Source organism: Mobula hypostoma, chromosome 14, assembly GCF_963921235.1.
Source record: "Mobula hypostoma chromosome 14, sMobHyp1.1, whole genome shotgun sequence".
Classification (NCBI taxonomy): Eukaryota; Metazoa; Chordata; class Chondrichthyes; order Myliobatiformes; family Myliobatidae; genus Mobula; species Mobula hypostoma.
Window position 1 is genome coordinate 44,947,916 of NC_086110.1, and position 25,185 is coordinate 44,973,100.

The 25,185-nt window shown below is 45.3% G+C and overlaps 1 protein-coding gene across 1 annotated transcript in view; it reads left to right on the top strand.

Moving 5' to 3' along the window:
- The window catches only part of ankrd11 (ankyrin repeat domain 11), a 187,501-nt gene that overhangs the window by 26,928 nt on the left and 135,388 nt on the right, over positions 1-25,185 (top strand). The window contains exon 2 of the mRNA XM_063067044.1: positions 24,828-24,899. The gene's annotated coding sequence lies outside the window, so the exon portion shown is untranslated. The remainder of the gene's footprint in view (positions 1-24,827; positions 24,900-25,185) is intronic.

The following is a 25,185-nucleotide window of genomic DNA, read 5'->3' on the forward strand; positions in this document are numbered from 1 at the left end:
ATGACAGTTCGAAGGAAAAACTACAAGGTGCAGTACCAGCCACTATCTAAAGCTTTTTGTTTTTGTGAGAAACTTTAGAGAACACACCTTAAATTTGGTTGTCTACATAGATTCCTTTGAATTGTGTTATGACCGTCATAAACTGTGACATTAACCAATGTTTAAAATGGAACCATTTTCAGTGAAGATTAATGTCAAGCAGATATTTTATTGTCCTATTATCTTCTCAATTTTTCTTACTCCTTTGTTGCATATCCAGCAATTTCCTATGGAAGTCAAGTTGATCCTCAGAAACAAAGGGAGGCTATCCAGCTTTTAGCAACTGCACTTAAGAACCAAAGTTAATAAATCTTCATGCACATAAATAGTTGCTCCAAGTCATTCATTTTCACTTTCATTGAAAGTTGGGACTTAGCGTGATACCAGTGAGACAGAAATCCTCTGCCAAACTATCACTGGTGCACCACACCAACTGACAGAAAAAGGTTCATGGCAAGACCTGGGCAAATACAGGGCACTTCCTTTATCTCAGGAGCCACCTGACATGGATGATATTTGCTTTTCAATCTGTCAGAACAATCTTGGATCAATTGAAGATGCAGACTTTGCAAGTGGCTCATTATCTACCAGGTGGTGGTGAAGATTCCTTCTCTGACTGAAGGTATTTACACCATGCATATCTCCAGGCATTGGAAAAATACTGTCAACACAGTCTACAAAACTGTTCAATTTTGCCACAGGGCAAACAAACCAACATCAGTGTCCATTCCTGGGCCATTATCCAAAGATGCCATGGTTACACAGTCAGCTATGTCAACAAGCCATGTTGTTCAAGTGCCCAGTGATGGATTGCCAAAACAGTCACTGTTCTGAGTTTTGTTTTGTGAAGGGTGCACTCAGAGTCTCTGAAGTGCAATTTTCTCCTTTGGTTTTAGAATCTTTGGTGCCCAACAGTTCAAAATGAAAATGTGCATTTAGAATTGTATGGATAACCTTAACCATGGAACATGGGCCCTGTATAAGCTACAGCAGGAGCAAATCAAATTATCTGCCTGCTGGCTCATGTGTCTCCTGCAGTAGAATCTTTCACTTGCTGTACTGACTTTATTAAATAACCCCTGACCCAAAGGAAATGGGATTTGATCTTGAGGGGGTGCCAAAGAAGCAGCTCCAGTTCTGATTGATCATCACCTTAATGATTGCAGCTGGGAAACTTCATTAGCATTTTTCATCTGTTGAGTATTTACTTGGTTCTCACTCTGTAGAGTTTAATGAATGACCAATTTGCTGAGTTACCAAGATGCATGCATCTGTGGAATGATCCATTGATTAAGAGGAAAAAATTAGACCAAAAATCTCCCTAACCCCCAAAATATAGTGGATTAAGGTCTAACATTCCTTGCCTCTGTTGAGCATCGGACCAGAAATCCCTACGAAGGACTGTGAGAACAGCTGAAGGGATCATGGAGGTCTCCCTACCATCCATGGGGGACATTTATCAGGAGTGCTGCATATCTCAGGACCCTTAGTATTATTAAGGATCCCACTCATCCACCCAGCATCCTCTGACTTTCTACCATCAGGAGACTATGATGCATGAAAACAAGAACAGTCAGGATAAGAGACTGTTTCTTACCCCAGGCCATTAGGCTCCTGAACTCCTAGCAGCATTCTATTCAAAGTGCCAAGGTTAATCTGTTCTGTACCTTACAATATTTAATATTAATGTACCCTATTTTTTGTGTAGATTTTATCATTATTGTGTTATGTGTACTACTATGCTTTACAGCTTGGTTTGAAGAAACATCTATCTATATACATGTTATATGAACGTAGTATGGTTAAATGACAATAAACTTGACTTTACTGTGGCAGGCAAAAGTGGTGAATTGGTTGGGGGCTCCTGACATTTAATTTAAGATCTGAGACTTGGGTAAAATTGATTTTATTGTGCAAGCCAAACCAATTATGTTTGAAATGCAGTACTGAAACAATGTGAAATATTAACTTCTGCAAGAATATATAATGAAGCTGAACATAAAGAATTAATACTTCTGTTTTTCAACATTTTATGACTAATGTCTTGAAAAGCTGAGTATTAGGGCTGGATGTCTTGGGTCATAGTAGTCAAGAGTCTAGATAATAAAGCAAAGTGCATACCTTCATTCCTTTAATTAATTTTCTTAATTGAATCACTAACTTATTATTTTGAAGGGTCTAGTAAGGAGACATTCACCTCCAATTGAATTTCTCTTAACTTTCTAACATTGAATAGTTCTGTCAGGGGCATCTTGAGTGACCTCCTTTATTTCACTTAGTTCTTCTTTCTCCTGTTAACTTCAGTCGTCACCACCTTACCCTAACTGAATCAATGTGCGTATTTATTTCTTTATTGTTACGCCGTTACCAGCTATTAATTCACAGGTCCAATTAATTAAACAATTCATGTAAAATTAAATCAATTAAAATTTTTAATTTCCCAGTTTTGCTGAAAATGCTCTTTCTTGTGGTAGTGCTTCATTATGTGAATGAAATTTGTCAATACAGTCATTGATGAATAAAATAATAGTTTGAGTGTAATGCAGCACAGAAGTAAGCCCTTTGCCCCAACTGGTCCATGCTGACCATGGCATCCTCCTTGCTAGTCCTAGTTATGATGAAATTGCCTTTTATTTGCCTTTTTAGTTCACTGTTGTGCATGTACTTGTGTTAATCTAGAATAATTTGACTAAATTATAAGGTTGGTTGGGGAGGAGGGGTGCAAATAGCTTTGAATTAAAATGCAGATGTTTTATCAAAAATGCAGATACACTTTAAAGCAACAGACCTTCATTAAAGGCTGGCATAGTAGGTGCAATTGAACTATAATTTGCATCGTGAAATCAACAATGTCAAAGCACGCTGAAGCTTGTACAAATGTTACAGTTCTTGCCTCCATCTCTGGCACTCATTCCAAATACCAACTACTTTTTGTGAATAATTGCTTATCAGATTCCCTTTAAACCTCCTTCCTCTTACTTTAAACCTATGCCCTCTAGTATTAAAGTTCAAAATAAATTTATCGAAGTATGAACTGTATACCATCTGCGACCTTGAGATTCATCCCTGCAGGGAAAACAAAGATGCTGGCTATCCAGTTTCTCCTAACTCCATCTCTCCAGATCAAGCAACATCCATGTGATTCTTTTCTGCCCCCTAGGTTAAGAGCATCCTTCCTACAGTGTAGCAACCAGAAAAACACACAGTACAGCTGTCCTTGGTCAATTTTGGACAAGTCAGGAAAAACTCACTGTTAATCATGACTTAGCAGTCTGATAATGAATGACATCAAAAAAAGCAAGAAATACTAAAAGTGGAGAGAAAGGAAACTTGTCCTGTTGTTCACTGAACAAATATTTTTGAACTTAATGTTCTGGGAGTTCACCAGTGTCTGTACTTTAAGTTGTGTGTTTGTAGCACAGGGATGGCCAGTATTTTAAGTACAGCCTAATCAATGTTTTATTCTATATTCCTTCCTCGTCTTCATCTCTTTGTATTACTACTTTTATGGAAGAATGTACTTATATCCCAAGGTTTGTGATCAACAGCACTCCAAAGCCCTGTTATTCAGAGTGCCATAATGCATCACCTTGTATTTGCATACCATCAATTCCCTTGCCCTCTTCCCCATTGATCTTTATCTTGCTGTAACCCTAGACATCCTTTAATGTCCACTAATCCACCAAGTTTGGTGTCAACCGCAAGTTTACTAATCAAACCACTTGGTCTCATCCAAATTATTAATGAGAAAAAACAAAGGGCCCTGCACCGCCCTGCGGCATATGACAGGTCATTGGCTTTCATACTGAAAAAATAACCCTCCACGACTACACCAGGGACATTTAAGACCATGAGGCATCGGAGCAGAACTAAACTGTTCAGCCCATCAAGGCTGATTTATTTTCCCCACTCAACCCATTCTCCTGCCTTCTTACCATAACCTTTGATGTCCTGACTAACCAAGAACTTAACCTGCACTTGAAATATACCATGACTTGGCCTCCATAGCATTCAGTGGCAATGAGTTTCAGATTCACCACCCTGTCCAAAGAAATTCCTCCTAATCTGTTATAAAGTGACATCCTTGTATTCTGAGGCTGTGCTGTCTGGTCCTAGACTCACCCACCATAGGAAACATCCTCTCTACATCTACTCTATTTGCGACTTCCAATATTTGATAGGATTCTTGAGATCCCCCCTCATTCTTAATTCCAGGTGAGTACCGACCTAGAGCCATCAAATACTTCTCACATTTAACCTTTTCATTCCTAGGATAATTCTGATGAACCTTCTCTGGACCCTCTCCAATGTCAGCACATTTTTTCTTAGATAATAAAGACACCAAAACGGCACACGATTCTCCGAGTGTGGTCTAACCAATGCCTTGCAAAGCCTCAGAATTTCATCCTTGCTCTTATATTCCAGCTCCCTCAAAATGAATGCTAACATTGCATTTGCCTTCCTTACAACCAACTTAACCTGCAAGTTAACCTTCAGTGAATCCTGCATGAGGATTTGCTCAACTTCTCTCAAGTCCCTTTGCTGAATTTTTTTCCCCGTTTAGAAAATAGTTTGCCTTTATTCCTTGTACCAAAGTGCATGACTATACACATCTCTGCACTATATTCCATGTGCCACTTTGCCTGTTGTAATCTAGATCACATGTATTCAAATACTCCCTTTTATTCTGACATCTAGGATGGTTGTAATACTACAAATGTGATAGTATCCTTGGTGATGTTAGGTCTTTGTTTATGCAAGAACTGTTCAGACACTTTCAACAGTGGTATTCATTCCAAGTGTGGACATTGGCCTGTTGCAGTAGATGAAGCAGGTTTATCCTTTGTTACTTTACGTGCTACCTGCTGCAGAGGTGGGGTGGATCTGGAGTAGATTGGTGAGGACTCCCAAGAGCTACTTTTTGGCCAATGTACCTCCTGATCTTGAACAGCAATCTGTTTCATTGTTCAAACTGTTAGTATCTCAATTTGATCTACAGTTTCAAATTCATATCACATTTTGAACTAAACTCAGCATATGGACACATTTTACTGAGTCATTTTTATCGATTAGCAGCTGTATAAATCTTCAGTTTCAATTATTTACATTCTGAAAGGCAGAATTCCTTCACAGCAGAATTGGGTTTGGTTTGGTAATGATTTGGAAAGATACTTATGCTTCCTGTGAGAATGCCCTTGTTCATGCATATCCAAATAACCTACAGGGGCATTGGCAATTATTTCATAAGCAGACGATGGCATATATTCAAGTAATGCATCACTATCTTTTAGCAGTCTGTACCTATGCCAGAACAGATTTAACCTTGGTTTTCTTGGTTGGAAAACATTCAATGGCTCCTCATGCTCTCTTCCTCTTTGTCTTTGGTCCACATAACTGATTTATGCCAGAGGTAAAATGTTGGCAATGTCCAGCAGGACAGTCAGTAGCTGGAGGGACAAAAGCAGATTTGTTAGAAATGGAAAGTTGGTTATTTAAAAACACAGAAAAATCCAGTGGTATTGAAATTGAAAAACTGAAGGAAAACTAAAAGATTGTTATTGGGGAGAAGGCAGAAATAACTAAATGGCAAAATGACATTGTTTACATTTATTTAATGCCCATAGAAACCTGAAGGTACCCTAAGAATCTTTAGAAACACAGTAGTAGTCATACTTTATTAATCCCGGGGGAAATTGGTTTTTGTTACGGTTGCTCCATAAATAATAACTGGTAATAGAACCATAAATAGTTAAATAGTAATATGTAAATTATGCCAATAAATTATGAAATAAGTCCAGGACCAGCCTATTGGCTCAGGATGTCTGACCCTCCAAAGGGAGGAGTTGTAAAGTTTGATGGCCACAGGCAGGAATGACTTCCTATGACGCTCAGTGCTGCATCTCGGTGGGATGAGTCTCTGGCTGAATGTACTCCTGTGCCCTGTATGTAGTGGATGGGAGACATTGTCCAAGATGGCATGCAACTTAGACAGCATCCTCTTTTCAGACACCACTGTGAGAGAGTCCAGTTCCATCCCCACAACATCACTGGCCTTACGGATGAGTTTGTTGATTCTGTTGGTGTCTGCCACCCTCAGCCTGCTGCCCCAGCACACAACAGCAAACATGATAGCACTGGCCACCACAGACTTGTAGAACATCCTCAGCATCGTCCGGCAGATGTTAAAGGACCTCAGTCTCCTCAGGAAATAGAGAGGGCTCTGGCCCTTCTTGTAGACAGCCTCAGTGTTCTTTGACCAGTCCAGTTTATTGTCAATTCGTATCCCCAGGTATTTGTAATCCTCCACCATGTCCACACTGACCCCCTGGATGGAAATGGGTCACTGGTACCTTAGCTCTCCTCAGGTCTACCACCAGCTCCTTAGTCTTTTTCACATTAAGCTGCAGATAATTCTGCTCACACCATGTGACAAAGTTTCCTACCGTAGCCCTGTACTCAGCCTCATCTCCCTTGCTGATGGATCCAACTATGGCAGAGTCATCTGAAAACTTCTGAAGATGACAAGAATCTGTGCAGTAGTTGAAGTCTGAGGTGTAAATGGTGAAGGGAAAGGGAGACAAGACAGTCCCCTGTGGAGCCCCGGTGCTACTGATCACTCTGTCGGACACAGTGTTGCAAGCACATGTGCTGTGGTCTGCCAGTCAGGTAATCAAGAATCCATGATACCAGGGAAGCATCCACGTGCATCGCTGTCAGCTTCTCCCCCAGCAGAGCAGGGCGGATGGTGTTGAACGCACTGGAGAAGTCAAAAAACATGACCCTCACAGTGCTCGCTGGCTTGTCCAGGTGGGCATAGACACGGTTCAGCAGGAAGACGATGGCATCCTCAACTCCTAGTCGGGGCTGGTAGGCGAACAGGAGGGGATCTAAGTGTGGCCTGACTATCGGCTGGAGCAGCTCCAGAACAAGTCTCTCCAGGGTCTTCATGATGTGGGAGGTCAATGCCACCGGTCTGTAGTCATTGAGACCACTGGGCCGTGGCGTCTTCGGCACAGGGACGAGGCAGGACGTCTTCCACAGTACAGGAACCCTCTGGAGCCTCAGGCTCAGGTTGAAGACATGGCGAAGTACTCCACATAGCTGAGGGGCACAGGCTTTTAACACCCTGGTACTGACACCATCCGGTCCTGCAGCCTTGCTTGGGTTGAGACGTTTCAGCTGTCTTCTCACCTGCAGAGCTGTGAAGCCCACCGTGGTGGTTTCATGTGGGGAAGTGGTATAGTCATGAGAGCAGGGTGGGGGACTGTGAGGTGGGGTAGGAGGGGAGAGTGGAATATGTGTTGGTTGGGGGCCGACAACAGATGGCTCATGTGTGGGATGGGCAGGGGCCACACTGTCAAATCTGCAGGTTAAGTTCATTGGCCCTGTCCACACTGCCTTCCGCTCCTCTGTTGCTAGATTGCCGCACCCAGTGATGGTCCTCAGCCCCCTCCAGACCTCTCTCATGTTGTTCTGCTGGAGTTTCCACTCAAGCTTCCTCCTGTACCTGTCTTTAGCCTCCCTGATTCTGGCTTTCAGGTCACTCTGTATTGCCCTCAGCTCTTCCCTATTTCCATCTCTAAACGCCCTCTTTTTAGCATTCAGGATGTCCTTAATGTCCTTTGTCACCCATGGCTTGTTATTTGAATAACAAAGGACAGTTCTTGTCGGAACATTGCAGTCCACACAGAAGTTGATGTAATCAGTGATGCACTCTGTGAGCCCATCAATATCCTCTCCATGTGGCTCACAGAGTGCCAGCCAGACTGTCACCTCAAAACAACCCTGGAGCGCCTCATAAGCCTCCTCTGACCATTTTCTCACTGTCCTCAAGGTTGCAGGTTTACTCTTCACCAGAGGCATGTAGCAGGGTTTTAGATGCATCAGATTGTGATCTGACCTTCCCGGGCGAGGGGGGAGAGGGGAGAGGAGCTGTATGCATCCTTAACGTTAGCGTACATCAAATCCAGAGTCCTCTCCCCTTTGGTTGTACAGCTCACATACTGCGTGAAGTTGGGCAGTGTTCTAGCCATGGTAACATGGTTGAAGTCACCTGAGAAGGTAATGAGGGCACTCGGGTGCTGGGTTTGTAGTCTGGTTGTGATGGTGTAAATGATGTTACACGCCGACGTCGGGTTGGCAGAGGGAGGGATGTACACAACAACCACAATTGCATGCGAGATTTTCCTTGGCAAATAATATGGCTGGAGTCCAACAGCAAAAAGTTCAATATCTGGGCTACAGACCCGTTCCTTGATCGTAATTGCCCAGGATTGCACCATCTGTTATTTACCAGAACCGCCAGCCCCCCTCCTTTACGCTTACCGCTGTCAGTGCAATTCCGGTCAGCTCGAATGGTCTGGAAGCCCTCTATGGAAACGCTTTGATCGGGTATGTCCTCGTGCAGCCACGTCTCAGTGAAGCACATGACACTGCTCTCCCGAAATGTTCTCTGACTCCTGACAAGCGCAGTCAGTTCGTCCTAGCGATCTCACATTTCCCATGGTAAGAGAGGGGAGACACGGCTTAAAACTTGGCGCATTTTGAAATGTAGAGTCAGTAATATAGCAAAGAAACAATTCTTTCAGCCCAATTTGGCCATGTCAGCCACATCTCCCTGCTAGTCCCAGTTGCCTGTATGCAGCCTAAAACTCTTGAAGCCCCTCCCCTCCATATACCTCAAATGTTGCAATTGTACTGGTTCCTCTGGCAGCTCACTCCCCTATGTAAAGAAGTGATCTCAACTCTCCAATCTCACCCCTCATCTGTATCTCTGTCCTCTCAGTTTGGACTCCCCAGCTCTGAGGAATATACTGACTGTCCACCTTTTCTGCTCATTATTTTATAAACTGAGGTCACTCCTCATTCTCTTGCACTCCAAGGAAAAACCATCCAGCAGAACTCACCTCTCCCTATAGCTCAGGCCCTCTAGTCCAGGTTGCATCCTAAAATCTCTTCTGCATTGTCTCTAGCTTGACAATGTCTTTTCTATAATAGGGTGACCAAAACTGTACACAACACTTCCAAGTGCAATCTCACCAACAACTGTTCAACTTCAGCATAATGCCCTTACTCCTGAATTCAGGCACTGACTGATGAAGGCCAGCATGTTAAACGGCTACTTTGCCACCCTCTCCACTTGCACAACTGCTTTTGGTGAACTGTGCACTTGTGTTCCACAACAGTGCCCTGCCATTTTGTATTAGTCCTGTCTTCCTTTGAGTATCCAAAATGAATCACGTCACCCTAGTCCAAGTTGAAATTTGTTTGCTATTCCTCAGTCTACCTCCCTTACTGAGCAAGATCTGTGTAATCCATTCTAACCATTGCTGGAGCAAACTTCAGGCCAGATTGAAGCACCAGGGCCTCGGCTCAAGAGCAAAAAATGAACTGATGTTTAGTTAATTTTAAAAATATTAAGATATTGAGGCTGAGGGTAGAGGACAAACAGGAGTTCAGCTCACTGCTCCATGTCAGCCATGATCCCCCACCTGAGCCTGACTCATCTGCCTGCATTTGGTCTTTCTCCCTCTTTTTCTCACTATTACCATCAGGCAGGAGGTGCATCAGTCTTGGGTCCCACACTACCAGGTTTGGGAGCAGTTGTTGCCTGCTCCTGGACCACCTTAGGGCTAAATGAACTCTGACTGTGGACCTACTTTTGGAGACTCTGTGGTTCATATTCTGTCTGTTATTTGTTGATTTGTTAGCATGATTTCTTTCTTCGCACTTGGATACTTGACAGATTTTTGTTTGGGTTTTTTTGTGGATTCTTTTGTTTTGTGGCCGTCTGCAAGATGATTCCAGGTTGTATATGGTATACATTGGTAATAAATGTACTTTGAATTTTAGTACCATCTTCAAATTCACCTGTTGTTCAACGTACATTTACATTGAAATTATTTACATGCGTAAGATGTCCCAACACTGATTACACTGATGGCACCACACCAATCACTGCCTCTAGTCAAAGAATTGACCTTCAACAATCATCGTTTGCTTTCATCATTGAAAAAGTTCGAAAACCACTGCCGTAGGTTCCCCCGAATCCATCACTGATCTTGTTGGGGACCTTCATGTCCATATAGAGAATATCCATTGCCCTGCCTTCAACTATTCTCTCATCAAAAAACTCATTCTTCAGACATGTCCTCCCAAACAAACGATGATGACAATTTGGGATCAGGCACTGACTATCCAGTCCATGGTAGATCTTGTCCCTCAGAATTTATTCCAGTACTTCCCTATAAGTGAATTAGACACACTGACCTATACTTCCTTACCTGTCATTGCTCCCCTTCTTGAACAATGGAACATTAGCTATCTTCCAGTCTTCTGGAACTTCACAAGCAGCTGATGACAAAGCTGACTAGGGTCTCCACAATTTCTTTTCTAGCCTCCAAGGATGAGGGTGCTTTTGATTTGGCCTTGGAGAATTTGCCCACCTTAATATATTTCAAGGCTGCATATATGTCCTTGTACGTGTAATTCTCCTTTGTGTTTAATATTATGGATGCCAAAGAAACAAGGATAATATAATATAATATTCTCCGTAAGCACAAAGGAGAATTACACATTAAAAGTCTTGGCCACCTCCTGTGACTCTACACATAGACAGAACTAGTCTCCCCAGTCACCCTTTCATTACTCTCTGGAGTTACTTTTGTCCTTCTTGCTAAATCCATCTCACGCCTTCTTTTACCCTTCTGATTTCTCTCAAGCACATTAGGAGTGAAAATGAAATTATTTCATTACTTCAAGTTAGGAACTAAGAATTGGAATGTATTGACAATATTCTTGAATGTTACGATGAAGATTAGGAGAATGCAATCATCAAAAGCATTGTGTGAAGGCAGTCCATTATCTGCACCAGGTGTCTGCACAAATTTTGTTCATGTACAGTCAAACAACAGCATACACGGGATGAAATAATTTGTCGGTAACTAATAGGAATTAATAAAGTTTTAAAGTACTGGTTGGTGTTCTACCTGGTTCTGTGTTTAATTTAAATATATTTTTATTCAGTTAGCCTTTTTATTTCCATGAAACTTTAGTTATTTGGGGCAGCCTCTTAATTGGGCCAAAATTACTGGTCTTGATGTGTCCCAACTAACCAGAATCCAACCACTTTTTCCTGTCCAGTGCCATGCCACACCACCCCCCTCTCCCCCTCCCCCCTCCCTCCCCCCCCCCCCCCTCCCTCCCCCCCCCCCCCCTCCCTCCCTCCCTCCCCCCATCCCTCCTCCCCCCTCCCCCCTCCCCTCCCCCCTCCCCTCCCCCCTCTCCCCCTCCCCCCCTCTCCCCCTCCCCCCCTCTCCCTCTCCCCTCTCCCCTCTCCCCCTCCCCCCCTCTCCCCCTCCCCCCCTCTCCCCTCTCCCCCCTCCCCTCCTCCCCTCTCCCCTCCTCCCCTCTCCCCCCTCCCCTCTCACCCCCTCCCCCTCCCCCTCCCCCCCTCCCCTCCCCCCTCCCCTCCTCCCTCCCTCCCCTCCCCCTCCCCCTCCCCCCTCCCCTCCCCCCTCCCCCCTCCCCCCTCCCCCTCCCCCCTCCCCCCTCCCCCCCTCCTCCCTCCTCCCTCCTCCCTTCCCACTCCTCCCTCCCTCCTCCTCCCTCCCTCCTCCTCCTCCCTCCTCCCTCCCTCCCCCTCCCCTCTCCTCCCTCCCTTCCCCCTCCTCCCTCCCTCCTCCCTCCCCCCTCCCCTCCCCTCCCCCCTCCCCTCCTCCCCTCCTCCCTCCCCTCCCCTCCCCTCCTCCCTCCCCTCCCCTCCTCCCTCCTCCCTCCTCCCTCCCTCCCCCTCCCCTCTCCACCCCCTCCCTTCCCCCTCCTCCCTCCCTCCTCCTCCTCCCTCCCTCCTCCCCTCCCCTCCCCCTCCCCCTCCCTCCTCCCTCCTCCTCCCTCCCTCCTCCCTCCCCCTCCCCTCCCCCCTCCCCCTCCCCTCCCCCCTCCCCCTCCCTCCTCCCCTCCCCCCTCCCCCTCCCTCCTCCCCTCCCCCTCCCTCCTCCCCTCCCCCCCTCCCCTCTCCCTCCCTTCCCCCTCCCTCCCTTCCCCCTCCCTCCCTCCTCCTCCTCCCTCCCCCTCCCTCCTCCCTCCCTCCCCCTCCCTCCCCCCTCCCCCCTCCCCTCTCCTCCCCCTCCCCTCTCCTCCCCCTCCCCTCTCCTCCCCCTCCCCTCTCCTCCCCCTCCCCTCTCCTCCCCCTCCCCCTCCTCCCCCTCCCCCCTCCTCCCCCTCCCCCCTCCTCCCCCTCCCCCTCCTCCCCCTCCCCCCTCCTCCCCCTCCCCTCTCCTCCCCCTCCCTTCCCCCTCCTCCCTCCCTCCTCCTCCTCCCTCCTCCTCCTCCCTCCTCCTCCTCCCTCCTCCTCCTCCCTCCCTCCTCCCTCCTCCCTCCTCCCTCCCTCCTCCCTCCTCCCTCCCCCCTCCCTCTTCCCTCCCCCTCCCTCCTCCCCCCTCCCTCCTCCCCTCCTCCCCTCCCCTCCCCTCCCCCCCTCCCCTCTCCTCCCTCCCTCCCCCCTCCCTCCCTCCTCCTCCCTCCCTCCTCCTCCCTCCCTCCTCCTCCTCCCTCCCTCCTCCTCCTCCCTCCCTCCTCCCTCTCCCTCTCCCTCTCCCTCTCCCTCCCCCTCCCTCCTCCCTCCTCCCTCCTCCCTCCCTCCTCCCTCCCTCCCTCCCTCCCTCCTCCCTCCCTCCTCCTCCCTCCCTCCTCCCTCCTCCCTCCTCCTCCTCCCTCCCTCCCCCCTCTCCCTCCCCCTCCCCTCCCCTCCCCCCTCCCCTCCCCTCCCCCCTCCCCTCCCCCCTCCCCTCCCCCCTCCCCTCCCCCCTCCCCTCCCCTCCCCTCCTCCCCTCCCCTCCCCCCTCCCCTCCCCCCTCCCCTCCCCTCCCCTCCTCCCCTCCCCTCCCCCCTCCTCCCCCCTCCCCTCTCCTCCCCCTCCCCCTCCCCTCTCCTCCCTCCCCCCTCCCTCCTCCCTCCCCCTCCCTCCTCCCCCCTCCCTCCTCCCCTCCTCCCCTCCCCTCCCCTCCCCCCCTCCCCTCTCCTCCCTCCCTCCCCCCCCTCCCTCCCTCCCTCCCCCTCCCTCCCTCCCTCCTCCTCCCTCCCTCCTCCTCCCTCCCTCCTCCTCCTCCCTCCCTCCTCCTCCTCCCTCCCTCCTCCCTCTCCCTCTCCCCCTCCCTCCTCCCTCCTCCCTCCCTCCTCCCTCCTCCCTCCCTCCTCCCTCCCTCCCTCCTCCCTCCTCCCTCCTCCTCCTCCCTCCCTCCCCCCTCCCCCTCCCCCCTCCCCTCCCCTCCCCCCTCCCCTCCCCCCTCCCCTCCCCCCTCCCCTCCCCCCTCCCCTCCCCTCCCCTCCTCCCCTCCCCTCCCCCCTCCTCCCCCTCCCCTCTCCTCCCCCTCCCCCTCCCCTCTCCTCCCTCCCCCCTCCCTCCTCCCTCCCCCTCCCTCCTCCCCCCTCCCTCCTCCCCTCCTCCCCTCCCCTCCCCTCCCCCCCTCCCCCCTCCCCTCTCCTCCCTCCCTCCCCCCTCCCTCCCTCCCTCCCACTCCCTCCCTCCCTCCCCCCTCCCTCCCTCCTCCTCCCTCCCTCCTCCTCCCTCCCTCCTCCTCCTCCCTCCCTCCTCCCTCTCCCTCTCCCTCCCCTCCCTCCCCCCTCCCTCCTCCCCCCTCCTCCCCTCCCCCCTCCCCCTCCCTCCTCCCCTCCCCCCTCCCCCTCCCTCCTCCCCTCCCCCCCCTCCCCTCTCCCTCCCTTCCCCCTCCCTCCCTTCCCCCTCCCTCCCTCCTCCTCCTCCCTCCCCCTCCCTCCTCCCTCCCTCCCCCTCCCTCCCCCCTCCCTCCCCCCTCCCTCCCCCTCCCTCCCCCCTCCCCCCTCCCCCCTCCTCCCCCTCCCCTCTCCTCCCCCTCCCCTCTCCTCCCCCTCCCCTCTCCTCCCCCTCCCCTCCTCCTCCCCCTCCCCCTCCTCCCCCTCCCCTCTCCTCCCCCTCCCTTCCCCCTCCTCCCTCCCTCCTCCCTCTCCCTCTCCCTCCCCCTCCCTCCTCCCTCCTCCCTCCCTCCTCCCTCCCTCCCTCCCTCCCTCCCTCCTCCCTCCCTCCCTCCTCCCTCCCTCCTCCTCCCTCCCTCCTCCCTCCTCCCTCCTCCTCCTCCCTCCCTCCTTTGCATGACTTGGGTCATTTGCGGTTGGGAAGTAATGCTTAAATTCTGTCGACAGTGAAGATAGGTGAGCGCACCCCAGCTGTGAGAAGGATGGTGCAGCCTCAAATCCCAGCTAATGTTGGGATCATGTCAAATATGCCCCTATCCACTCCCTGTCCCCATAGTTCCAGTTTGGCTTTGAAAGCAGACACTTTATCTGCCAACTTGAAGACAGTTGTCATTTACCCCTGAAGTGAAAAATTGAGTTCATTGAGCAGGTTGAAGATGTCACACAGATAAGCAAGTTCTGCTATCCACTCCTCGTCACTGAAGTGTGCTGCCAGTGGTGACTTTTTCCCTGAATGAAATCTCTGTAGCTGCTCTCTTAACTCAAAAACAGTTTGTTTTTTTTTTGAGCTGCATCTACTCTCAGGATGAGGCCTTTCATTCCAGGACAAGGGAGATGTCCTCCTTTTTTAAAGAAAGGGACTTCCCTTCCTCCACCATCAACACTGCTGTCAAACGCATCTCCCCCATTTCACGCACATCTACTCTCACTCCATCCTCCCGCCACCCCACTAGGAATAGGGTTCCCCTGGTCCTCACCTACCACCCCACCAGCCTCCGGGTCCAACATATTCTCCGTAACTTCCGCCACCTCCAACGGGATCCCACCATTAAGCACATCTTCTCCCCGCCCCCCCCGCTTTCCGCAGGGTTCACTCCCTACGCGACTCCCTTGTCCATTCGTCCCCCCCCATCCCTCCCCACTGATCTCCCTCCTGGCACTTATCCTTGTAAGCAGAACAAGTGCTACACATGCCCTTACACTTCCTCCCTTACCACCATTCAGGGCCCCAGACAGTCCTTCCAGGTGAGGCGACACTTCACCTGTGAGTCGGCTGGGGTGATATACTGTGTCCGGTGCTCCCAATGTGGCCTTCTATATATTGGCAAGACCTGATGCAGACTGGGAGACCGTTTTGCTGAACGCCTACGCTCTGTCTGCCAAAGAAAGCAGGATCTCCCAGTGGCCACACATTTTAATTCCACATCCCATTCCCATTCTGACATGTCTATCCACGGCCTCCTCTACTATAAAGATGAAGCCACACTCAGGTTGGAGGAACAACACCTTATATTCCATCTGGGTAGCCTCCAACCTGATGGCATGAACATTGACTTCTTTAACTTCCGCTAATGCCCCATGTCCCCCTTGTACCCCATCCATTATATATTTTTATACACACATTCTTTCTATCTCTCTCCTTTTTCTCCCTCTGTCCCTCTGACTATACCCCTTGCCCATCCTCTGGGTTCTCCCCCCTCCCCCTTTTCCTTCTCCCTGGGCCTCCTGTCCCATGATCCTCTCATATCCCTTTTGCCAATCACCTGTCCAGCTCTTGGCTCCATCCCTCCCCCTCCTGTCTTTTCCTATCATTTTGAATCTCCCCCTCCCCCTCCCACTTTCAAATCTCTTCCTAACTCTTCCTTCAGTTAGTCCTGACGAAGGGTCTCGGCCTGAAATGTCGACTATACCTCTTCCTAGAGATGCTGCCTGGCCTGCTGCGTTCACCAGCAACTTTGATAAAGTGTGTTGCTTGTTTTTTACTCATCGAGTAGTTGTAGGAGGTTAATGACCAACTGATGACCTCGGGTGGGTAATGACCTCCCGTGCGTTCAAGTTCAACAGTGGGCGTGGCAGGGAATGAGGAAAGGTGCAGCTGACTCATATCGTTTCATATTGCCAAATCATATTGTTTCCTCGCAGCTTGGTAGCACGTGCTTTGTGGCCCGGTACCGGTCCGCGGCACGGTGGTTGGGGACCACTGCTCAAGTTCTTAGGGTTCATTTGGAGCAATATCTCACTCTGGCTATTCAAGGGTAGAGATGTTTGAACTTTGAATGGCATGGGTATAGTGTCTAACCTTTTGAAATTATTTTGCAGATATTATATATTTAAGTTGGTGTATAAAATCATGAGAGGTGTTGATAGAGAGAAGACACAGTCTTTTTCCCCCCCACAAATCAGGATCTAAAAGCTGGAGGACATAGGTTTAAGGTGAAAGATGTAAGATTTAAAAAGCACCTGAGTGGCTAGTACTTCATGCCGACAATGGTACGTACAGTGGCATGCAAAAGTTTGAGCACCTCTGGTCAAAATTTGTTACTGTGAATAGCTAAGTGAGTAAAAGATGAACTGATTTCCAAAAGGCATAAAGTTAAAGATGACATATTAATATTTTAAGTAAGAAAACTTGTTTTTTCCATCTTTTACAGTTTCAAAATAACAAAAAAGGAAAAAGGCCAGAAGCAAAAGTTTGGGCACCCTGCATGGCAGTACTTAGTAACACCCCCTTTGGCAAGTATCACATCTTGTAAACACTTTTTGTAGCCACCTAAGAGTCTTTCAATTCTTGTTTGGAGGATTTTCGTCCATTCTTCCTTGCAAAAGGCTTCTAGTTCTGTGAGATTCTTGGGCCATCATGCATGCATCGTTTTGAGGTCTATCCACAGATTCTCAATAATGTTTAGGTCAGGGGACTGTGAGGGCCATGGCAAAACCTTCAGCTTGCGCCTCTTGAGGTAGTCCATTGGGCATTTTGAGGTGTGTTTAGGTTCATTATCCTGTTGTAGAAGCCATCCTCTTTTCATCTTCAAAGTTCTATTTTAACTTCATCATTCCACAGGACTTGTTTCCAAAATGCATCAGGCTTGTTTAGATGTTCCTTTGAACCTTTTGTATGGAGCTTTTTGGCCACAATGAGCAAAGGTATGTTTGGAGAAAAAAAGGGTGCAGAATTTCATGAAAAGAACAGCTCTCCAGCTGTTAAGCATGGGGATGGATCGATCATGCTTTGGGCTTGGGTTGCAGCCAGTGGCACGGGGAACATTTACTGGTAGAGGGAAGAATAAATTCAATTAAATATCAGCAAATTTTGGAAGCAAACAGCATACCGTCTGTTTAATAAAAAAAAGCTGAAGATGAAAAGAGGATGGCTTCTACAACATGATAATGAACCTAACCACACCTCAAATTCTTGTTTGGGAGATTTTCGCCCAATCTCAAAGAACTGGAAGCCCTTTGCAGGGAAGAATGGGTGAAAATCTCCCAAACAAGAATTGAAAGACTGTTAGGTGGCCACAAAAAGCGTTTAGAAGCTGTGACACTTAGCAAAGGGGGTGTTACTCAGTACTGCCATGCAGGGTGCCCAAACTTTTTCTTTGGGCCCTTTTCCTGTTTTGTTATTTTGAAACTGTAAAAGATGGAAATATAAGAAGTTTTCCTGCTTAAAATATTAAAGAAGTGTGTCATCTTTAACTTTATGCCTTTTGGAAATCAGTTTATCTTTTACCTGCTAAGCTTATTCACAGTAAGAGAAATTTTGACCAGGGGTGCCTAAACTTTTGCATGCCACTGTATATGGAATGAGCTGTCAGAGAAAGTGGTTTTGGCAGGTACAGTATCAACATTCAAAAGGCATTTGGGTAAGTGTATGGATAGGAAGGGTTTAGAGGGATATGGGTCAAATGCAGGGCCAGTTAAGTGGGCACTATGGTTGACATGAACGTGTTGAGCTGAAGGGTCTACTTCCATGTTGTGTTACTCTATGGCTCTTATTTATTTCAATAGAACTTCTCAGCTGGAAGGTCAGTAGGAAAATATTTTTCCTTTGTTTCAAACAGTTTCGTAATATTTTGATGTTTTAAATTTTGCTCTTGAAATTTCAATTGCATCACTGAAGGAATGAGACGAGAATCAATGAAAAAATAATCAATTCTTGAATAGGAATGATGAACATGTGAAAAGAAGGAAAAATCTTTTTCCTGAGGATGCAGAAAACGCCAAATGTCCGTCGACCCAGAATCAGAAAGGAAAAAATTAATCAAATTTGCAGATTTATTAGGTAAAGTCCGTAAAGGAGCCGAACGGTCCAAAGCTGGAGATAAACAGGTATTAAGATCTCCGCCCCAAATCAATGAAAACTCGTTCAAATTCGGAAACTGATCAAACAATGATTTATAAAATTCCGGACAATCCATATTAGGAGCATAAACATTAACCAAAACTACTTTTTTATTAAATAGTAAACCACTAACCAATAAAAATCTACCATTCGGATCAGAGATAATATCCCGTTGTATAAAAGTAACTGAGGAGTCTATAAAAATAGAGACGCCTCGAATCTTAGCATTGGAGTTCGAATGAAATTGTTGTTCCTTCCAGAATTTGAAAAAACGTAGTCTGTCCCCCCTCCGTACATGGGTCTCTTGTAAAAATAAAATTTGTGCTTTAAGTCTCCGGAACACTTTAAAAACTTTTTTCCTTTTAATAGGATGATTAAGACCATTAGTATTCCAGGAGACAAAATTAATAATAGACTCCATAAATCCTAAAGTCAACCCACAACAAGGAGGATTGACAATAGGCGCGACCCACAAACCCGGAGAGGAAACAGAACATACAAAAGATACCGGGGAAAAGGACGCAACCAATACTTCAATAATGTATATAGCCCAAAGAGAAACAAACTAAAACGTGAAGCCCCCCCCACCACCCCCCACCCCAAGACCCCAAGGCAAAATCTAAAGCAGACCCGCCAGAAAGAAGCAAGCGCTAAAACTACCCCCATGACTTCCGGTATACGCTCCCTAAAAAAAAGGTATAAATATGAAAAGGATCAGCTAATTGTAAAACAGTAAAAAAATAAGTAAAAAAAAGTTAGCTCAATTAAAATACACACAGAACAGAACAAAAGCCGGAAAGTATATATTAAAAAAAACCCCAATAAACCTCAAACTCATGAATAGACACAGCAACAAAAAAAATAGGATTATTAACATAAAATGATTATAAAAAGCAAAACAGAATAAAATTTAAAAAAAACTACAAAATTTAAGGCCGCACAGGAAATACGTAAGATGACAAAAGGGAAGTAACCACCCAGAATCCCCTGGGAAAAGAAAGAAATGACGCAGTTAAAAAGAAAGTTTAGCAGCCATATTAAGAAATCGAAAGTAAACTTTTCTGCCCAAATAGGGCACAGAAAAGTTAAAACCAACCAATTCACAGCCTCCGATCAACGGAGAAAATTAAAAAAAGGCAATTAAGATGTTGAGGATGAAAGTTGATCCAGATAACTCTGGGCATCCGATGGAGAATCAAAAAAACGAAGGGCTCCATCTAACATCTATGTTAGATGGAGCCCTTCGTTTTTTTGATTCTCCATCGGATGCCCAGAGTTATCTGGATCAACTTTCATCCTCAACATCTTAATTGCCTTTTTTTAATTTTCTCCGTTGATGCCTTAATAGTTAATTAAAGTATAGCTGACCATAGAGAGAAAAAACTCAGAGGTAATGGAGCGAGTCAAGAACGCGACTTCACTCCATGAGCGCTACCGGAAATATTTTTCCTTTGTTTCAAACAGTTTCGTAATATTTTGATGTTTTAAATTTTGCTCTTGAAATTTCAATTGCTTGGAGTATTTTAATAGTTTTAAATACCCAAATGTCAAGGAGATTTAATGCAAGAGAGTTAATGCCTATCAGACTTCACTCCCAATAAATCGCGAGTGTCACATTACAGATCTGTACAACATGTTTTCTTTTCATAGGGAAAGTGGTTTTCTGTGTGAATATGTTGTATTAGGAATTTATATTTGAAACCATTGAGAACTTAAAAGTTGTACTGTTAATCTGAATGATGCCCTCACTTTAATATGAGCTCTTGTTTAGATATGTTTTTTTTTAGGAAGGGGCACATATAGATTAAAATGGTACTGCTGTCTATACATGCCATTGATTGGCTCATGATGTGTCAAATATTGGGTTGCTGACTTCAGTAAGAATGTCACGGCTGTGGTGAAGAAAATCATTAATAAGATTAAAGAGAACATTTTAGATGAAATCGGGCTCCTTTGCGTAAGCTTAGGGTGCCTGAGATCTTTGCACAGTATTGTAGTAATTTCACATATTGCACTATACTGCTGCCATGAAAAAACAACAAATTTCATGGCGTATGTGAGTGATGATAAACCTGATTCTGATATGGTCTCTTTTGTGGACTGAAAGTAAGAAGGAGTAAGGAGAGGGGAATCGTGGTTGGGAAAAGGGGAACGGAGAGGGGAGGGGGGAGGGAGCAGGAAGCACCAGAGGGACATTCTGTGATGATCAGTAAACCAATTGTTAGGAATCAGATTATCTTGCCTGTTGTCTCAGAATTGGGTGTGACTGCACCCACACCTCCCCACCCTGGCACTTCTTCTCTGCCATCTGTCCCACACTCCTCACAGTGCTCCATCCTCGCCATTCTAAACATCCTTTGCTCCTGTCAGATTTACAAACTTGCTCTCCACTCCACTCCACTTCATATTACCAAATACAGTACTGTGCAGAAGTCTCAGGCACCCTAGCTATGTGTCCTAAGGCAGTGGTCCCCAACCACCGGGCCGCAAAGCATGTGCTACTGGGCCACGAGGAAATGATATTATTTGGCGGTATGAAGCGATATGAGTCAGCTGCACCTTTCCTCATTCCCTGTCACGTCCACTGTTGAACTTGAACGTACTCAAGGTCATTACCCACGCGAGGTCATCAGTCACTATGAGTAAAAAACAAACGTCGCTTGAGAGTTTCTTTGGAAGAGGTGGAAGAGGACGTAAAAGGCCTAACGATGATAACGCAGAGACAGCTGAGGCAGAGACTGCAAAAAAAAGCTTCCCTCAACAGAAAATAGGATGAGTCGTATATAAAATATGGCTTTATTGCGATTGCTGACTCGCACACTCCAAGCCCCCTGTGTGTGATATGTGGAGACAAGCTGTCTAATGAGGTAATGAAGTCCTCAAAACTGCTTCGGCACCTTGAGTCCAAGCACCCTGCACTTAAAGACAAACCCGCTGAGTTTTTTGAGAGGAAAAAATGTGAACAAGCGGAACAGAAGCAAGTGCTAAGAGCAGCCACCTCCACAAATGTTGTTGCTCTGAGAGCGTTGTACTTAGTGGCTATCTGTGTGACATCTTCAAACTGCTCAATGAACTCAATTTGCCACTTCAGGGGAGAACGACAACTGTCTTCAAGTTGGCAGATAGTGTCTGCTTTCAAAGCCAAACTGGAACTGTGGGGATGGCGAGTGGACAGGGGCATATTTGACTTGTTCCCGACATTAACTGGGATTTGGGGAGAGACTGAGGCTGCACCATTTTTCGCACATCTGGTGCGCGATCACCTAACTTCGCTGTCGGCAGAATTCGAGCATTACTTCCCAACCGCAAGTGACCCAAGACATGCAAAGGAATGAGTCTGTGACCCATTTGTGATTGTTTTTGGTGAATCATTCATGTCAGCACGGGAAGAAGATCAACTCCTCGAGCTTGCAAATGACGGTGGGCTGAAAAGTATGTTTGACATAACATCTCTACTGGCATTCCAGATCAAAGTCAAGGCTGAATATCCTGAGATAGCCACGAAAGCACTGAAAACATTGCTTCCATTTCCAACATCATATCTCTGCGAAGCAGGGTTTTCTGCAGTGAATACAACGAAAACCAAATTGCGGAATAGACTGTACATAAGGAACCCCCTTCGAGTATCGCTGTCTCCCATCACCCCTCGATAGGACCATCTTGTTGCAGGGAAACAAGCCCAGGGCTCCCACTGATTCACCGATATTGGTGTGTTGCAATGATTTTATATGTTCATACGACGAAAATATGTGCTGTGTGTTTAATATCCAAACGTTACTTAAAATGTTATGATGCTATTGACTTATAAGTGACTTATAATTGAATTATCACTATATTCAGGGGAGGAAAATATGCGTTGTGTGTTTAATATTAAATTCGTTAGATAAACCCTTTTAGAAACGAAATTAAGTGTATTATTAACCCCTTATAAGTGACTTATAGTTTCACCTATATTCTGGTTGTGATTAACACCCCCCACCCCCATTGGCCGGTCCGCAAGAATATTGTCAATATTAAACTGGTCAGTGGTGCAAAAAAAGGTTGGGGACCCCTGTCCTAAGGCGTTTGCACAGTAATGTAAAACCCAGAACTGATAGATTTTGCCAAAGCCAAGATGATTTGTTAGTATAAATAATAAGGGTGAAAATACTTCTACACATTCAGCTGACAATTTGGTGGGGCACAAGTTTGAGTTCTTAACTTAAAGAAAGGATCAGATATGTAGAAATGTGGGTTATCCTGTTTGGAACTATGATACAAACAGTCTTTGATTATTTTTAGAATGGATAAGTGATAAGAGCACAGTCTGCTGGGAAATGGGGAAAAAAAGATGACTTTTGGAGAGCTAGGAGAATGCATGGCTTGCTTGTGCTGTAAAGGTCAATCATTTCATGACCGCTTTTACTGTTGAGGATACTGGAAATTTAATTCTGGGCTGAAGCTACTATTTCTCTCCATCCCCATCTCTCTGAAAGCCATTAATCAAAGAAGAGGGATAACTGTAGTTTTTTTTTACTTATTAGTTATATTAGTTAATTGGGCCTTGTGTTATAAGGTGAGCCTGCAATGGAACATAATTGTCCTATTAGCTTATTAGCTTAATTTATAAATAAAACTCCTCTCATAATAATTGATGCTGACATAAACTTAAAACTTACAGTTCTCGATAAATGTGAAATATCTTGTCTATGCACATGTGTGGTTGTGAAAGAGAAGAAATGATTTGTTTGTTGTTTAATCTAGCAGTTTAGTAGTCAAAAGCAAGTGTTCACTTTAAAAAATTTTAAATTTATAGTCACTGACCTGAAGCATGTTGATTAGATTAAGACTCAACTCAGATCTGCAGTAAGCATTATCAATATGGATTTCTCCAGGCTGGTCCCACTTTAAAAAATTTTCGCCATCACCAAGGTAGGTTTTGTCCCATGTTATAATTTAGTGCCAGCAAGTTCTCATCTGATTTTTCTCTTAAGTTTTGTTTCAGTCTTTGGGACATTGTTGGGCCTAGTTTCTACACACCACATTTCCCTAAGAGTCTTGAAGTCAGGAACTTTAAGTTCATTGGAAGACCCTGTAATTAGTTTGGCCACTAGGAAGTGAGTGTCACTGTCATCAAACTTTGACATCTCAAAGTTGATGGCAGGGTAGGCAGGTTCCAAAGTGACAGAATTCCAAGAACACTATTATTCTTCTAATATTCAAGCTTTGTTTACATTGTGAATGTCCTAATATTTGTGCATACTCAGCAATTTAGACAGGAATCTATCTGTATCATTAAGTTATTGACCCAAAATGCAAACACTTTCTCCACAGATGCTTTTTATTGTGTATGTCTTCAGCATTTCTGTTTATCGCCAGATTCCCAGAATTTACTGTATTTTTAATTTGTTTGATTCTGTATTTCTTAGTTGATAGTTTATTTCTGACTTGTGCCATAACTTTCATGAAGTTGTTTTATTTGCTAACTTTCGTGAGATGTTTTGATTTTGCTGCAATTTAAAGCAGCATGAAATATTATCCTAGTCTTAGTTAAATAATTTAGTGAAATATCATTTGACCATTTTTCTAGTTCATAAAATTTTAAACTTTTCTTGTTTATTATCCTTGCACAGTCTATAATTCTTGTTTTCAATCTTCAGTTGTATAACATTACAATCAGAATTGTTGGCAAAAATCAAAATGGACAGTAATGAAGCACAAGGTGAAACAAACTATGGATATGATGAAAGACCAACATTGGAGCAAATGATGATTCTAGTTGGATGCAGACTCTAGTTTGCTTGTGAAGATGCAGAATGATTCCTCGATACTTGCTTTCAACTGGAATCATAGTTTGAGTCATCAACTTAAAATATCCTAATGTCAAGGCATGGGATTCGAAACAAAAATTGGAGGCCAATTATGCATAGTGAAATGCTTGAGTATATTTTGAGGAAGAAGATGTTTACACAAAATTCCTATAAGGCAGTTCACATATTGAGAGGGTTGACCTTTTTTTAACTATAAAAGCACAGTTATTCGTAGAGTTGGGTGCAGCTCTGCTGATATCAATTGTTGAATGTATATTTTTTCTTAACAAATGGAGAATCATTGATATGGGAAGCTGAGTTCACTATTGAAAAACCACATTTAGCCAATGTCAGCATTTGAAAACTAGAGGAAACTCAGGATAGGAAAACCACATTGAGAGCAGAGCTTCTTGTGAACCTGAGTAATAGTTGTTGTTATGGCAAGACTTGCCAGTTCATATACTTGTGGTTTATCGGATAATGTGGTTACATTTCATGTGATGTGTTGAGATACATTTAAAAAAAAAATTCCACTGCTTTTCATGCAGTTTTAATCTTGAACTCAGATGTAAAGATTTTACTTCATTGAAGTGGTAACAAGGAATAATGCTTTGTTTTTCAAACATGTGTTGAGTGGTATATACAATTTTAACTGTTTGAACTTGTGGTTTATCGGATAATGTGGTTACATTTCATGTGATGTGTTGAGATACATTTAAAAAAAAAATTCCACTGCTTTTCATGCAGTTTTAATCTTGAACTCAGATGTAAAGATTTTACTTCATTGAAGTGGTAACAAGGAATAATGCTTTGTTTTTCAAACATGTGTTGAGTGGTATATACAATTTTAACTGTTTGAACTTGATTTTTTTTTTACCATAACTAATTAGATTTCCCTTCTAACTAAGTTTTCCCCAATATCATTTCAGACCACTGTCATCAAAGCTGGTGCATTCCATTATTGGAGCAAACAAATGCCGTGGTGGAGAACTATGGAATCAGTAAGTACTAAGATTTTCGGAATAAAATTATATGAGGAAGAGTCCTTCCATAGTTTTTCTGTGAATGACAGTGCACCCAGTAATGTTGATATCTAATTTGGAAAATTTCCTAGGATATTTGAAAGCAAATTGGTGCTGCGTCATGTCTAACAACCAGTTAAAGCTATAGCCACATTTATCCCTCAACTGTCTACAGAAGAATTTGAAAATTTTCCTAATTTTCATTTTGGAATGAACTTTATGGTTAGGTTTATTAACATAGTCTTAAATGATGTGTAATTTGTTG